A 13,107-nucleotide genomic window follows, 5' to 3' on the forward strand; every position below is an offset into this window, starting at 1 on the left:
CTGCCAGCATCATGCTTAAGGACCCCAGTGATGCACAGCAGCAGTTTCAGTTTTGATCTTTAAATGGGTTCTTTTCAATTCAGTTAAAGTACTTCCTCGACACGTACGTGTTTTCCCCTTTTAAATTCTACTTCCAGCGGGCACAAGGGCGCTTTGCTTCCCTGAGCGCCCCGCCATTTTTCGAACAGGGGGTGCTAGTGTGGGAGTTTTTCGAGCTTTCCAGGACGGTGCTGCCATCTCCTGATCAAACCTGAGGCTTCTCCGGCTGAAAGCCGGCCGGGAGCAAGGCTGCCAACGTTCTTCCTTTCCAGAAAGGACATTGACTAGACTTTGACCCCTGGCTGTGCTGGTACCTGTTCTGCCGGGCGCTGCACCCCTTCCCCTCTGCCGGTGCTGCTGGGCACGGGTGTCTGTGCAGCGGGACCCGGCCGGCCGCTGCCCTGCGGATGAGCTCGGGAGGACCGGGGCTGCTGGGATCAGGACTCCCCCCGTTTGCCCCGGCAGATGCAGGAGAGGCTGGGCAGAGGCTTTGCTCTTTCTGGGAAGATGAGGAACATTTTCTCCATTTAAGTTTTCGGAAAACTCGACACAGATTTTTAGAAATGGGGGTTTCGACGTGTCCAGCCCCACCTTTTTTGATGCGCTAGCTACGTGCCCACCTCCGAGGTACAACTTTGAAGCCTGCAGGTCTTTGCCTGATCTCCTCCCTGCTCCCCACCTCAGCACTGCCACTTTTTCTTTTCCCCTGCAGTCGCGCTGTGCTGCACCATCCACCTCCCCGCCGCTTGTGGTCTTCCTTCCCTTGGGCTGGAGCAGCCGCGTCGTGGAGACCCTTTTCCCCATGACGCCAAAGGCGCTTTTCGGGTTCCCCCCGTCGGGAGGCCCCGTCAGGAAGACGGCAAGCACCGGGGGCAGTAAGATCTAGAAAAGCGGCTGCCAGCGGTGAGCTTCCCCCGTTCGCTCCTCCGGGGGCTGCTCCGCGGAGCCGACTGCACGGCCCCCGCGCTCCGCACCGCGCTCCCGGGGCCGCCAGTGCCGCACCGCGCCCACTAAGGGGCGCCGCAGGGCCGAGGCTGTATCGTCTGCGCGGCGGCCTGTGATGCCAGCGCTTATTTACCTTTAATTAATCTATTTTACTTTATTTTACTATTTTAGTTTAGTTTTAATTTGTATTGTTTTATTAAAATGTATTTTATTTAATTAAATAATATTTTATTTTATTAAATTTTATTTTATGTTTTATTCTATCTTTCAGACAACCCCCCCATGCCTACATTTGATAGTCCTAAGAATGCCTTTTGCAATATTGATTTAAGGGATGCACTTGCTAGCTTGAGAGAAACAAGTAAAATGTTAACTGCCCCCTCCCTTACATTTCTAATGGCAAAGTTTTTCCTTCTCAGATATTCAGTGTCTCTCTAGCATCCAAAACCAGACTGATGTTTATTCTGTAGCTCCTACTGCCCCTCCCCCCTTATTTATTCAGGTTTCTTTATCTCAATGAGCCATTATTGGAAAATCTTTTTAGCAATAAGGCATGAATTTGCTACTATGTTCCTTCTAATACAGGAGTAAAGATTTAATGGTAATGTACCACTTCTCTTAGAGTATGTTTTCTGCCACTAGAGTAATGGCAAGTGGAATAAGAGACAGGTGGTGGTATCTATAAATTCTGCTAATGGCCTCATCGACATATGTTTAATGTATTCTAAACTATACTTCACATCCTACTGTTGCTAGTACATTTCCTCTGGCACCTCTCCTCAACAAAGAAATTTGGAGAGGAAAGGAAACATTAATAAACCCAAAGTGTTTAATTTAAAAGCAGATATAAAGTTTAACACTGCTCATAACAAAGCTTATTTGACAAGAGACCAGCTCATTATAAACCTCAATAATTTTGTTGCCAGCATTAGTGAAAGGCTTTGAGAAAACAAAGGCTTTTTAGACATAGTTATGGCCCTTCTGCTGCATTTGGTGTTTGATCATGTCATGCAACAGCATCACTTTCTAATGGATTACAAAAGTCAACCAGTCATGAGACAGCCCTGGGTAAATGTTTGGCAGGACAAAGAACGGTCAGGCCTACAACAACAGGCTTTCCACTGCTTAACTTTTAAAAACATATCTTCCTCTACTAAAAATGCATTTTGTTTTCTGACACACAGGTGTATTTCAGGCTGAATTCAGAACCCCTACTTCTTGGTGAGGCCTTCAACAACCCTACACAGCCCTTTCCCCTCCAAACTTATGGAGGGTGAGCTGTGGGTGGTGACAACTTGCCTTCATTATCCTCCTTCCTGCACCTGAGGAGCTGCCCGCACAGCAGGGCCATAATCCCCGTCACTCTCACCAGGCACTTTGACAGCACCAATAACAGTGATGACAGCACTGATAGTCCTTGTGCTAGCAGTATGCATCCAAAGCCTTGCTGACAAATTCGGAGCGAAATCAGATGTCTTCAGAGTGCAGAGCTCCTGTGAAGACACAAACCTGTAGGTTCTGCTCTGGCCTAAGATTTTTTTAAATGTTGTGTCTGTGTCTTATTTCTTTGGATTTATTTCCTAGTTACAGGTACATGACCGGGATAAAGAACAGAAGGAAGTATGAGAATAAAAGAAATTACTAGAAATTCAGAAGGCCTCTACAAGATGCTCTAAAGGGCTATTTGCTGTTACAAATAGTAACAAAACCATTTATTGCCATATTCTAGGAACAAATACAAATATCTTATACTCATGTAAAGAAATAATTTAAATTGCTTATGTGTTGTCAGTGCTATGCCAGAGTCATGGTATGATTTCCAACAGAACATTAGCTTATGGCTTTTTCTGTTATTACAAAAGATCATTTCCACACTAATGAAATGAAGCACTTCAACCTGCACTTAGTCTTAATTGAAAGTCAGTGCATCTACTCGTATATGTAAATTTAATTTAATGAAAGCAGGACTGGAATATGCAGCAATCTGCATGATCAGGACTTAGGAATGTTTCCTCTTTTCTCTTAAAGATTAAAGAGGATTTTCCTTTAGATTCACTAGGGTGTCCCTTTTCCTCCATCTTAGTCAATGCACCTCTCTGTCCTGACTGTTGTTAATTATAAAGAACCCCAGAGAAAGAGATTGGCTACTAGAAACTGTTATTTGACTTAGCAAATATGATCTCAGACACCCAAAGTTACTCTTCATCTTTCAAACTCTGTAAAATGAATTATAAAGGGGTAACACAATTGTGAGAACTCCTCCATGTTGTAGTGCCATTGTTGGAGCCTGTTTTCCCTCTTTCTTTAACTTCTGATTTTATTCTAGGGGTCAGTGAGGACAAGTGGTTAGAAAAGCTGTTGAAGATGATCTCCAGTTTGTCTAGTTTTGCTTTTACTTTCATGAGTTCGTATCTCTTGTCACCAGATTGCTGAACCCTACTTTTACCCATGGAGGTTGGTAATAGAGCGGTGCCTCACAGCACTTTGTATGTAGCATGGATGGTGAGTATCTTATGCTACGTCATGACAGAAGCAGATGGGACTGGATTTTAGTATATTGCAAATAAAGAAGAGCCAGACTTCCTCTGACTCTTCAGGCTCCACGTTTGAGCTGATGTTTATAAGGGATGCAAGCCAACAGAGGGAGGGTTTGTCACTGTTAAAGAATACATAGAATACATACACACTCAGCAAAGACCAAGAAAAAAGATGTCAGCTGCGAGAACACAGCTTAGCAAGGCTTTCCTACAACATGCTGTAGAGTTGCTGTTTTCCTTGCATGTGAAAAATAAAATTTGTGCCATTTAAAATCATCCTCAAATTGTCCTTTCCCTGTGTTCCCATGTCGTTTTATTTTTTTCTATAAAATCCAGTCTAAAATAGAACATTGCTTATTTCACTAAATTTTATTTTCATTTTATATATAAAAACTTTACCTGGTCATCTTTTTTACCTCTGTATTCATTCCTGGTAAGGTGCTAATAACTGTCTCAGTTGTATGCTTGTAATACTGGGCTTTACATACAACCTTGCTGAGCCTCAGCTCGCAGTATAGTCCTGCAGTTTGTTTCCTTAAGGTTGTTTGTGTCTCTCTCACAGTCACTGATACTGAAACAGAGATGGTTAACAAATAGAATCTGGGAAAATCAGTTGATCTTCCGTTTGCTGAAGGCCTGATGGAGAGCTGTACTGCAGTAGCTAATGCAAAGTTCTAGTTAAATATTGTCCTACCATTTGCACTATACCGTCTGTTGTTTTTACACTGAAGGCTTAGCAGAGGTTGGAGGCAGTATTGACTTTGTAATTAAACTATTTTAACTTCAGGATTTTGTAATCACCGAACTTAAGCCATCTGTTATAGTACATGGACAATTTCCCCACTCCCTGCTTCACCCCTCCTCTCTGGGAAAAAAGCACAATCATGTTTTTAATGGCAAAGCCCCTCATGTGATGGGGATAGAAAGGGAAAACGAGCATAATTTCCTTTTTCTAAGGCAATGTGCTCATGGAGCTTTCACTCCTTGAGAGGAGGTGCATGTAGGACTCCCATGGCTGGCTACTCCTGTCTCCCAGTCCTAGGAGCAAAGCAGAAGGCTTCTTAGTGGGGGAACTCCCTTTCATGGCTTCCACTGGGAGAATTAAGGAAAGGGGATGGGGCCTGAGCTCTACCAAGTTAGAGCCTGGCAAGTGGGGTTGCTCATGTGGGGAACCACTGAGCCCTTTGTGCTTAGGGAAAGAAAATAGAAGAAAGCGTTAAGACAGAAAACAGAGCAGCAGTTTCTTGAAGCTATTTGTGTCTGTTGACCTACCTGTGTTTCTCCCTTGCTGACCAGGATATCCAACACCTTGCATCTGAAGCTCTCAATGCAGCTCAAGCAGTAGCACCACTGCACATATAATCTTGAACAAATCTCTTATGATTTGCCTACTCCTACAAGTCGCAGTAAGTGTGGAGAAAGCCATAGCAAATGGTTCCAGAGGTATAAAAATCCATCATTCCCAATTAAATGAACATTAGCATTTGGCAACACCAAATTCACCAGTGTAACTGTCAATGCTGAAAAGATGATCTTAGCTGGATCACTTATGATGGTAATAACTGCAAGGTATTAAAACATGGTCTGTCTTTCTATGCATTGGTAAACAAATAAACAGCACCTTTTCCTTTCTCCCAGCTGTTGGGGATATTTTTGTTTTGGTTTGTTTCACCATATTGGTTTGGTCTGCAGTTTCGTCAGATCCAAATGCATGCTGAATGCGTGCTGAGATAAAGTAGGGGTTTTTCCTGTTTTGCATGTGTAAAGTTAATCAGAAGTCTGGCTCCTTGATTCCTGGTTTGCTGAAATTTAATCATTAGGACAGACATCTTTGTGCACCCCTTAGTTAAAAATGTCTTTTGCTTCAGCTCACCTCAGTTTCACGTGTTCGCTCAAATTTTCTTACTGGCTCTGCTTGGCAGAGCTCTTTTGACCAGTGCATGAGAGAAATACACTCTCACATCTTATATAAAATAGAGGTACTGAAAACAAGACTAAGGTACAAGTGGCAGGGAATTTTCCCAGCTATATTGAACAAAATTCACTTTTTTTCTCTTGTTCTAGTTTCCTAAAGACAATTTTTCTCTCAGGACAGACGAAACTGCTAAATTAGACATCACATGTTCTATCTACCTAAATATCAGGTTCAATTGTTCTCCCATTCACCATGCCTATCATACAAGTTGTGTAGATCTGTGCTTTGATCTCAGCCCAAGTTTGTTTGGCATCATAGCTTCTGAAGCTCTATTTTGGGGACAGCAGATAAAGCGGTGCTTGTGAGAAGCAGACTTCTGCTGTTAAGCAGTGGAAGCACACCAAGACTCCTGAGGCTGCAGTTATGCATATAGGTAGAAGGCTGGCCACTATTTGGTGTGTCTTATGTGGCTTTCCCCACCAACTTAATAAACCTGTCTCAGGAAAATTATGATTCCTTCAAAATTCCCTTAGGCTGAAAGAAACTGGTCAATGCAGCATGATTGTAGGTGGGTGAAAAATTCCAAGTAATTCAAACCTGCCTGACAATATAACCACTGTTATCAATGATACTGGGTTTCATTGATTTCTATGCCCGTTGTAAAGATATTGCATGTTTCTGTTTATTTCGTTTCCTAAACAAGGACCCTTGTATCATGCTGTAGTAGTGAAAAAGTGTAGCATTTTACACAGTGCTGCTGTAGACCAGAAGCAAGACCAGTTCCTGCTGCTACCAAGACTCACTCTGTGACTTTTGTTTGTATCTCTGTGGCTCTTCAGCATGCACTTGCCTGTCAAAGCCATGTTGTTAATGCCAGTCAGTGGGAACTGCTGAGTGTGCAAAGCTTCAGGAGAACTGTTTGCCTACTTAAGAAAATAAATGTAAATGTGGAAGCCTTGCCTTGCCTTTCAAACTATCAATAAGCTGAAAGGAGGATAGCATTTTCAAGCTTTGGACCAGCAGTCTCATGGGGTTTTAACATGTTTTCCTGTATTGTTCTCCTCAGCATTGCAAGGGTGAAGATCTGTTTCTTTAAAGATAGACGGGCATGTATTGCTATAGAAGTAAGTTTTCTATGAATTAGATGCCTGGATATCTTTTAGAAGGTGTCTTGTATTACTTTCGGAATTAAGGATTAGATCCTCCTATGTATCAAAATCTCTCTGCGCCCATCAGCATTAATAAAGCCAGACTTCAAACTCCATTTTAAAAAACACTTTGGCACTTGTTACCTTACCTCTCCTCTCTGGTCTTCTCTCAGCTTAGCCACCAGCACATGTAACACATAGCCAGATGTTGATTAAACACATCTTCTCTACTGCACACTATCTGGACATCGTTCAACTTCAGGTGAAAGGCTGTGTGATGCCCAGTGCAATCTGCTCTACGAGTGACTACTATTTCATGGAGGTTGGTGTTAACTCTGGGGCTAAGCTGGGGCTGGGGCTGGGGCTCACAGAGTAGCTCAAGCAGGTAGGCAAACATGACACCCCAGCTTCACAGACTGCGCTGAGACTTTCCAGGGCCAGCATCCATGAAGGGACTTAAAGCTTGTCATGTACTAACTGCATAACTACCACATGTCCTGTTGCCAACCAGACTTTTCAACCTCAAATAAATCATCTAGGATTCCCACAGAATGCATGGAAAGGCTCATGTTTCACATGGAAATCATGCGAGCCACAGTCCTAAGAATCTGTCTGAGCAACAAGTGCTAAGCAGAGGGCTTTGCTGAGCAAAAGCATTCCTCAGGGACAGCCAACTTCCAAACTCTATTTTGCCTGGAGGTAGATGAGAGAGGGACACAGTTTCAATTCTAAATAGTTCAGCTTTGCTTGTATCTGGGCTGTGCAGGACTCAGGGGCATATCACTTATGATAAGATCATGCTTTGACTGCTGGCAGTAGTAGTGCGAACCTCATTCCCAGCTTCTTGAAGAGATCCCAAGACCTGTAAGGCTACTCTTGGAAGTCTGCGAAGGGTTAGTGAGGAAAATGTGGTTCACATCCATGACGTAGAACATATGTGGCTCCTGGAGAGACAAACTTTTGATTTCTACTATTTTCCAGCAGAGAGGACTGGCTGGCTCAAGGATGAAGCCATTATTCCAGCAGTTATATGGGATGGACTGTATAATAAGGTGATAAAGACCACTCTGCAAAGAAAAGGAGCAAACCAAGCTGACTAAAAAGGCTATATAGTCTTTAGTTTCTTCTGATAACACTGTTCCACTTCATGTAAACTTTGGAGAGGGATCAGGGATCTGATTTTCTTCCAGGAGAGCAAACCTCATAATCAGCTGGAATACCTCAATGTCAAACTTAATCTGTGGCTTGGTTCATATTTATTTATTTAAGCAAAGTGTTCCATCTTCAGTGCAATGAACTGGGTCCATTTCAGTCTCATTCTTAATATTTTACTATTTTAAAAGTTAATTTCCCTAGAATTTTCCACACATCCTTCATTTAGAATGAAATTCACCTTTCAGTTTTAGAAGGAACTTACTAATGTAGGTAGCTTTTCATATTCTTTTCTAAAATTCTTTAAAAATTACCCATACTATCAATTATACAATGATGAGTATTTTTGTAGTTTCAGAAATGGAACTGAAAGAGAACTGTTACATCTAGGGCACTGAATGTAGTTCATCAGCTCTTCTTCAGTAGCCAGAAGCTGGATAACTGCTGTGTTAAGGATGCTCAGAGATCAGCCATGAGATGTGTAAAATGAAGGCATTTACTAAGAACTGAAAGCTGGGGGCTGAAGCTCACAGCTGCTGCGGATTGGGTATAGAGAAGGATAAAACCAGTATATCAGCCAGTGGATGGCACACCTACATGGGAAACAACATGTAGAGTCAAAGTAAAGATGCTATTAGAGGATGCTGTACATACGGGCTAATTTTTGAAGGCTGATCATACTTTAAAGATGAAGCTTGGTAAAGGCAGTATTAAACAGAAAGGAAGTGTGATTTATTGTCCACCTCTGTATTACCTACAGTTGGTATTTTTACTGTAGCGGGGATTTTCTAAAACATGTCATTTTAGTTAAATTTTAGTTAAATTTTCTAAAAACATGTCATTTAGTTAAATTTTAGTTAAATTTTTAATGATCTGTATGTATCTTGATGCAAAATAGGTAACTAATTGTCGCGGTTCTGTCAGCTTCTGTACAAAACTGAATGGTATGAAAAAATTAAATATGACAAGAGTTATAAAGGCATATAATATCAAATTCTAAATGTACCATTTCACTGTATGTCTCTTTTTACTGTAGCAACCAGGGCACAAGGGCAGTATGAACATGTGGCCCTTTATTTGATCAAGGATAATAATCAACTAAGCCAAAAGGAAGGGAAGTAGATTTTCCTAGTTCAGCTGCTAATATAATCTTTTACGTGTTTCCAATTGTGTCACCATTGCTCCATGCAGCTTTGTAACATACAGCTATTGTTAAATGGGGAAAACCTGTGCAAATAAAGAATCCAAAATGTAGAGAAACCTTATTTGGTGTCACTAATCATGCAACGGGCATGATATTTTGCCTCCCTCCATTTCATATCCCAGCCCTGGTTTTATCCTCTTTTGCCTGCTCATGCTTTCATTGGCAAGCTCAGACTCTGGTGAGAAGTGATTCTGCTGACCCTTTAAACTGCTGCAAGTCTGGTGACCATGGAAGCTGCATAGTTTGTGGTAAAATCTCTGCTTTGCTGATTTTTCATCATCCCAGTAATGTTGATCACTTGAGATCTGATCACTAGCAAGGATGCAGCACCTCTAAAGGCTACAGATCTTATATTCCTTCCATTAAATATAGCGTTCTCATCTTAGACTGTGAAAGATGCATCTCTTCTCCATCAGAACGGTTTCAGCTAAGGCGTGCATTGATCCTGGCTTATGCAATTACCAACCTAGTCCTAGCATTTTATTCCAACTCTTAGCTGAAGGCAATGACTATGCGTATGACTCTTCCTAATTTCAGTAATGAGCACAGATCCTGGCAGGTCTTAAATCCATAATTAGTTCATTGTTTCATGTTGACCTGAACCCCAACCATGACTTTAAATTCCCCAATGCCAGTCTCAGAAGTATGATTGCGAAAGTGGTCTCCATCACCCAAAACCTCAAATCAGTTTCATTAATTTCTTCTAAACCTGGCTTTAGCCTAAGTGGCTCATCTTCTTTCATTTCCAAATGTAAATTTCGAAAAAACCTTAAGTCCACTTTTAAGACTTGAGATAAGATTCCTTGAAGGAATCATATCTAGATCACCTGGTCTGGCAGTGGGTTTCATATGAGCTCAACAACTCTTTGTCAATACAGAAACAACCCACTTTCATCAGTTTCTGCTCAAGTGAATCTTGATTTTAATTCTGACTATAATATTGATCTATACTGGTCTCCCTGCTGTCTGTTTTATGTAGAACTAAGCATAGCTCATGAGTCCCTCTAAGCAGTAGGATTAAGCCAAGCTCAATGGCCACTTCTAAATTCAATATTGATTCATGGTCTCAGCTTCATGTTGACACAACCGCTGAAGTTAATCCTAATGCCAAAGCTAACTCAGATTTAAGCTCCATCCTGAGTTCATCACTAAGAAGAAAGCAGCAAAATTTCCTGAATTAACTATGTTAAGTTAAACACACCATGCAGGCCCTACTGGCAAGAGCCAGTAAACCAAGCTCAGGCATTATGCAGATTCATCCAACACTGTAGCCTGAATCCAAGCCCATAAACTCAGTTATAGCTGTTCCCAAATCCTACAAACAGATTTCTCATAAAAATTAGACCTGTGACCTGTTTCAAACAAGTGATTTACTATAGATTTGCAGGCCCTTATTTGCAGCAGTCATAAGGTCCATACTAACCAGCCCACCCTTAGCCAGATCCCATCTCCAAGACTAATATCAAATTTAGTCCAATCCCTAAAGCTGCATTACTGATTCCAATTAAACTGTAGCCCAAAGCTATTCATACAAAAGGCTGTTACAATCTGGGGCATATTAGACGTAAAACTAACTCTAATCTATCTCTTCCCGGTCATCAAAACCAGGTAAGGCTTCTTGCATTACCTAAATCTAATGGCTAGCAAGCAGCCTCAGCAATTTTAAGCTTGGCTCGGTGGCCTTTTATATTTTAGTACAGTAGTATTGGCTGCCGTGGGACTCCTGGCATCTAGCAGTACATCTGTGTCCAGAGATAAGGCATTAATACTTTGTCCTGGGTTCAGCAGTAGCAGTAACTTTTCTCCTTCCTAGTAGCTGGTGCAGCGCTGTGTTTTGACTTTAGGCCTGGGAACAGAGCTGATAACTCAAATGTTTTAGTCTGGCCAAGGACTTTCTGAGCCTCATGCTCTGCCAGGGAGGAGGGGAGGCTGGGAGGAAGCAGAGACAGGACACTTGACCCAAACTAGCCAAAGAGGTATTCCATACCGCAGCACGTCATGCCCGGGATGTAACTGGGAGTTACCCGGAAGGGCTAGGAGGACTGCAGGGTTGGTTGAGGTATCGGTCGGTGCTCGGCTGGGGGGAGTGGGGCGAGTTATTGGTTGGGTGGTGTTGAGGTGTTGTATTCTTTCCTCTTGTTATTTCCTTTATCATTATTATTATTGGTGGTAGCAGCAGTGATTTGTGTTATACCTTAGTTACTAAACTGTTCTTATCTCAACCCATGGGAGTTGCATTCTTTTTGATTCTCCTCTCCGTCCCTCCGGGAGCAGGGGGAGGGCAAGAAGTGGGGGGAGTGAGTGAACGACCTTTGTGGTTGAGTTTAAACCACGACATACTTGTACTCTTACTCTCTTGCTTCTACAGACTCTTGTATTTCTCTGCAGATTCTTGCATTTCTCTGCCTGATCTTTGGTTCTGTTCCTAACAGACTTAGCTTCTTTAGTGTCAAATGCCAGCTTTTCTAAGAGCAATAAAATCTCCACAGTTTTGCTTCAAGTGCTGTAAGAGCAGTAAGGTTTTTTTGACGTTGTTTCTTCTCTGGACTGCTTACTCCATAAGTCTGAAGTCCACTTAGTTCTCATCCCATACTGAGGGAAACAGCACTGTGCTGAATCATATAAATAATCTGTTCCTATTCCAGCATATCTGTAATATTCTAATAGTCTGCTTTAAGTATAAAGTTCTTCTAATTGTCTCATCTCTACTCACTTCACTGCAGGCTCCCTTCCTCTCTGTAACCACTGATCACTCACATACTAGATGGAGATAGCTGGCAGGATGCTGATCTGACCTGTAAAATGCACGCGGCATATCGGATGACAGTATGATACACAGGCTTAATTTTTAAGAATAATTTCACTGTGTTTTCACTACACATGTAGAGGTAAAGACAAACTTTCTTTTGCTAATTTGAGTCTGGAACAAAATTTCCATAGTCCTAATAGTCAGAGATGAAGAGCTGCGCTTCTCTTCTAGCACAAATTCTACACTAACGGGCACACTAGGCAATCAGTTCTCCAATACTGCTTTGTCCTGGTTGATATAATTTAACATTATAGAATCATAGAATCAGCTAGGTTGGAAAAGACCTTTAAGATCATTAGGTCTAAGCGTTATCCCAGGGCTGCCAAGACCGCCACTAAACCATATCACTGAGGACCTCATCTACACAGTTTTTTGAACATTTCCAGGGAGGTGATTCCATCACAGCCCTGGGCAGCCTGTTCCAATGCCTGATCATCCTCTCAGTGGAGAAATTTTTACTAATATCCAATCGAAACCTCCCTTGGCACATCTTGAGGCTGTTATTGTTTGTCCTATCATTTGTTACATGGGAGAAGAGACTGACCCCCACCTCACTACAATCTCCTTTCAGGTATTTCTTGAGAGTGATCAAGTCCCCCTTGAGCTTTCTCTCCTCCAGACTAAACAACCCCAGTTCCCTCAGGCGCTCCTCCTAAGACTGATTCTCCAGGCCCTTCTCCAGCTTTGTTGCCCTTTTCTGGATCCACTCCAGCACCTCAATATCTCTCCCGTAGTGAGGGGCCCAGAACTGAATACAGGATTTGAGGTGCAGCCTCATCAGTGCCCAGTACAGGGGGATGATCACTGCCCTGGCCCTGCTGGCCACACTGTTTCTGATACAAGCCAGGATGCTGTTGGCCTTCTTGGCTACCTGGGCACAAGCTGGGTCATGTTCAGCTGTCATCAGTCAACACCCCCAGGTTCTTTCCTGCCGAGCAGCTTTCCAGCCACTCTTTCCCAAGCCTGGAGCATTGCATGGGGCTGATGTGACCCAAATGCAGGACCCGGCAGTGAGCCTTGTTGAACCTCTTACCATTGCCCACAGCCCATCAATCCAGCCTGTGCAGATCCCTCTGCAGAGTTTTCCTATCCTTCAGCAGATCAACACTGCCACCCAACTTAGTATCATCTGCAAATTTACCAAGGGTGTACTCAATCCCCCCATGCAGATCACCAATGAAGACATTAAACAACACTGGCCCTAACACTGAGCCCTGAGGGACACCTCTAGTGACTGGTCGCCAACTAGATGTGATGCCATTTACCACCAAACTTTGGGCTCGTCTATCCAGCCAGTTTCTAACCCATCAAAGAATATATCTATCCAGGTCATGGGCAGCCAATATCTCTGTGTGAGA

At 42.6% G+C, this 13,107-nt stretch overlaps 1 long non-coding RNA gene across 1 annotated transcript; it reads left to right on the forward strand.

Moving 5' to 3' along the window:
- Positions 1-328: 328 nt before the first annotated feature.
- On the forward strand, positions 329-3,797 carry LOC136014345 (uncharacterized). The gene is made up of 4 exons (XR_010612649.1): positions 329-666; positions 752-942; positions 2,169-2,495; positions 3,410-3,797. It is a non-coding gene; the product is annotated as an uncharacterized LOC136014345 (long non-coding RNA).
- The last annotated feature ends 9,310 nt before the right edge of the window (positions 3,798-13,107 follow it).

This window comes from Lathamus discolor, chromosome 5, assembly GCF_037157495.1.
Source record: "Lathamus discolor isolate bLatDis1 chromosome 5, bLatDis1.hap1, whole genome shotgun sequence".
NCBI classification, from domain to species: domain Eukaryota; kingdom Metazoa; phylum Chordata; class Aves; order Psittaciformes; family Psittacidae; genus Lathamus; species Lathamus discolor.